This window comes from Eschscholzia californica, unplaced genomic scaffold (genome assembly GCF_041429995.1).
Source record: "Eschscholzia californica isolate CP2 unplaced genomic scaffold, dmEscCali1.0.p SCAF_2, whole genome shotgun sequence".
In the NCBI taxonomy this organism is placed as follows: Eukaryota; Viridiplantae; Streptophyta; class Magnoliopsida; order Ranunculales; family Papaveraceae; genus Eschscholzia; species Eschscholzia californica.
This window is the reverse complement of record NW_028238309.1, coordinates 40,342,360-40,346,565: the sequence shown is the minus strand read 5'-3', so window position 1 is coordinate 40,346,565 and position 4,206 is coordinate 40,342,360. Positions and strand designations below refer to the sequence as shown.

Sequence of the window (4,206 nt, the reverse complement as noted above, 5' to 3'; positions counted from 1 at the left end):
CTTCTTATTTCTCTCTCATGTTCTCTCCCTCTTTCTTTCTCTCCTATCTCTTTTTCTTCTTCTTTATCTCTTTTCCTCTCTTTTCTCTCTCTCTAGACCTCCGGCGATTTCGCCGAAGGTCTAGTGAACCAGCGAACCAGACCTTCGAAGGTCTGGTGAACCAACGAACCAGACCTTCGAAGGTCTGGTTCTTCGCCAGATCTGGTGATGCTAAGATGATGAGGTGGCGAGAAGATGAGGTGGCAGAGAGAGGTGATGAGATGGAGGAGAGAGAGTGACGATTAGTTAACGGTGTTATAACGGTAACTCAAAAAGGGAGTCATCTAGGTATTTTTGATAAAGTAGGGGGTTAGGAAGGAAGCTGGTCACAAAGTTGAGGGCTATTTAGGAAATAACCCCTCTCTCTTATTGTAAGTGGCGGGTCCTACTAAATTAATTCGCATTTAGGTCTCATTTGAGTTTCATTTTTAGAGGGAAAAAGTAGAGAGAGAAAGAGAACCAGAGAGGGAGCTTCGTTCGTTTAAGTGGGTCTTTTCCTCTCTTTTGACCATTGAAAGAGTGGAGGAAGAAAACCCTCCCTTTCCTCTCTCTTTCTCTTTTCCTCTCTCTACAAAAACCTAACCCACTCGTGTAGTAGTATAGTAGTTCAAAAGGAGCTCACCTCACCTCTGAATTTCTTCATTCATAAATTCTTCCTTTGTTTTTCTCCCACCAAAGACTTCTGATTTCATTCAAAAACTCCCAACGATTTAGGTATGTTACTTCTGGTTTCTTTTTTCATTATATTTATGAAGATTTTTTTTATGGGTTTTTAGTTAATGTTAGGAGCTTCAGTGGAAGTTAGGGTTGATGTTAAAAAAAGGTTTAAACTTTCTTTATCAATTTGACTGGATTGACCTTAATTTCTGATTATTCAGGCTGATTTTGTTTCTGGGTTTCACTCTAACTTGACTTAATAGTAGTTTTCTTGGGGGAATTTCTGAAAATTTGTGGTAAAAGTTTGCTAATTTAATCCAATTTAGAATTAATGTTTAAAAGGTGAAACTTTTATTCCCATAGTTTTACTAATTCATCCAGTAACTTCATATTACTTAAGCTTTTGGTTTTCTATAACCTAGATTTAGCTAAAATACTATCTTATTTTTGTTATAATTTCTATTTGTTTTGTGATAATCTGAGGCTGATTTATTCCTTTGAAATTACTGCAGAGAGGGATTGATCTTTTGTTATATAGGTATACTTCTTCCATGTGTAGAGTTTCGAAGAAGAAACTGTTTCCAACTGATTTTGTCATGGGAGGCGAATTATTTAGTCGAAAGGAGGGTTCCTGCCAAAATTGTTCGAGTTTGCTCGAGTTATCTGCATCAGACGATCTGATCGCTTTTAGAAAAGTTGTGGAAGAAGATGGTTCTGATGTCAATGAAGCTAGCCTTTGGTATGGAAGAACTATTGGGTCGAGAAGGATGGGTCTCGAGGAGAGAACCCCTCTCATGATTGCTGCCTTGTTCGCCAGCAACAAAGTTCTGAAGTATATCCTCTCTACCGGTTGTGTTGATGTTAACCAGGCTTGTGGGTCAGATGGAGCAACTGCTCTTCACTGTGCTGTTGCCGGTGGTTCACTGGCTTCACCGGAGACTGTCAAGATCTTGCTTGATTCCTCTGCCGATCCTAACTCTGTTGACGCTAATGGGAACAGACCCGCTGACCTAATTGCTTTAGGTTTAAAACCCTCTTGCGCATTGAGAAAGAAGACTATCGAGCTGATGCTAAATGGCAGTGGAAGTCATAGTTTCATCGAGAAGTCGGTTAATCAGCAGGAAGAACTTCAAGAACTGATGCAGACACCTCTTAGAGATGGAACTGACAAGAAGGAATACCCAATTGATCTAACTTTACCTGATATAAATAATGGTATCTATATGACAGATGAATTTAGGATGTACACTTTCAAAGTGAAGCCTTGTTCAAGGGCTTACTCTCATGACTGGACTGAGTGTCCATTTGTTCACCCCGGTGAGAATGCTAGGAGACGTGACCCACGGAAATACCATTATAGCTGTGTGCCTTGCCCGGAATTTCGAAAGGGAACTTGCAGGCAGGGAGATGCTTGTGAGTATGCACATGGAGTTTTTGAGTCTTGGCTCCACCCTGCTCAGTATCGGACTAGGCTCTGTAAGGATGAGACTGGATGCAATCGAAGGGTTTGCTTTTTTGCTCACAAACCAGAAGAGCTTCGCCCACTTTACGCATCAACAGGATCAGCTGTACCTTCTCCTAGATCGCTATCAGCTAACATCTCCTCATTGGAGATGGCAAGTATGAGCCCCCTGACTCTTGGGTCTCCCTCTGTTTCGTTGCAATCTGTTTCACCACCACCACCCATGTCACCTTTAGCTGCTACTTCTTCTCCCATGGGGGGTGGACTGTGGAACCAGTCCAATCTCGTTCCACCTAACTTGCAGCTCCCAGGTAGCAGGTTGAAGACTGCAATGAATGTGAGAGATATGAAATTAGATATGGATTTGATTGCATTAAATCAACTTCATCATCACCAGAAGCAGCAGCAGCAATTTATGGATGAAATTTCTAATCTTTCTTCCCAGACAAATTGGAGTAACTCATCAGATAGTCGACTCAATGCGCTAACACCTAACAACTTGGATGATGTTTTTGGGTCTCTTGATCCTAGTGTATTATCTCAACTACGAGGACTCTCTCAAAACATGAACCAGCAGCAGGTTCGTGCTAGTTATCCTAGCAACCTCTCTTCCTCCCCTATGAGGATGTCATCTTTTGGTCTCGAATCCCCTAGGGCAATGACAGCTGCTGCTGCCATGAAGTCAAGGTCTGCTGCATTTGCGAACAGGAGCCAGAGCTTTACTGATCGTGGTCCAGTGAGCCGTCATCCTGGGCGCATGGGGTCATCCGCCAATGCAACTAGTACACTTTCTGGTTGGGGATCTCCAACTGGTAAATTGGACTGGGGTCTTCAAGGAGAAGAACTGAACAAGTTAAGAAAATCTGCATCTTTCGGATTAAGAAATAGCAACATTTCCTCGGCCTCCCCCTCAGAGTCCAGGAATGTTGCTTTTCCAGCAGATGAACCTGATGTATCTTGGGTTCAATCTCTGGTGAAAGATGCACCAAATCAGGTATTACCCGAAAGGCGATTTAGCCTGGAGAAGCAGCAGCAGCAAAAACAGTATCAACTTCAGAGCAGAGGTCTTGATATGTTTTCACCATTTGTGGATCAGTTGTACATGGAACAGGAGCAGATGGTTGCTTAATTAACATCGATTTTCAGTTGGTAACAGTTCGTTGCCATAATTTAAATTTGTTATTCAAATTTCTTTATCAGATTTAGGTAAGAGGAAGAAGAAAAAGTTGACCCAAAATGAGGATGTCAAAGATTTGAGCAAGGAGGAACCAAGTCCTTGCTCATTTATATATATATATATATATATATATATATATATATATATATATATATATATATTAGAAAATATAAATGTATAGAGGTTTAGTAAGCTAATGTAAAATAGGAGAAGAATTCAATATCTCTGTATTATGTAAAAATTTATAAAAATTTATTCCTCTTTCTCTTAGCTTTTCTTTTGTTCTAGGGATTTGATAAACATGTCCCACTACATTTCTTGTTTATCTATAGATTCTTTTTTTTTTTGTTGAAACAATTTATCTATCTATAGATTCTTGTTTATTCAACAACATAGTTTGAGCTTCCAAGACAATATTTGATTGACTACTGAAGCCAGGAAAAATGTTAAGTGGTGGCTTTACAGAGAATTTTGTTAGCAGCTTTAGATTCCTTCTCTTCCACTCATTTTTGTTCCCTCCATTGGTATTGAGTTTTATGGTGATTATCAGTATTTTGTCTCTTAATGAGATAAGGAGTCTTAGATTCAGTTAAAACTTTTTTTCAGTTAAGTAGACAAGTTGGACTTTTTTTCTTGTAAAATCTATTTTTTTTTTTTGGTTAAAAACTCAAATATTTGTATTTCGTCGGTTAAAAACTCAATATTTTTTACAAAGACGTTGCAATGTGTTGCAAGGCGCTCTATAAAAATTTGGCTAAGTAATGGGCCGGTCTACGGGCTTATGTGACACCCCTTTCCTTGGTAGGAGCCTTTAAAATTGGTTATAGAACTCAACAAGACATCATATTGGGCCTAAAAAGTGGACTTGGAC

General features: G+C 39.6%; 1 pseudogene across 1 annotated transcript; it reads left to right on the top strand.

Annotated features, from left to right (window-relative positions):
• The first annotated feature begins 463 nt into the window (after positions 1-463).
• LOC147557901 (zinc finger CCCH domain-containing protein 66 pseudogene) lies at positions 464-3,605 on the top strand (annotated as a pseudogene). Its single transcript, XR_015234213.1, has 2 exons — positions 464-753; positions 1,209-3,605. The product of XR_015234213.1 is annotated as a zinc finger CCCH domain-containing protein 66 pseudogene (transcript).
• Positions 3,606-4,206: the final 601 nt, after the last annotated feature.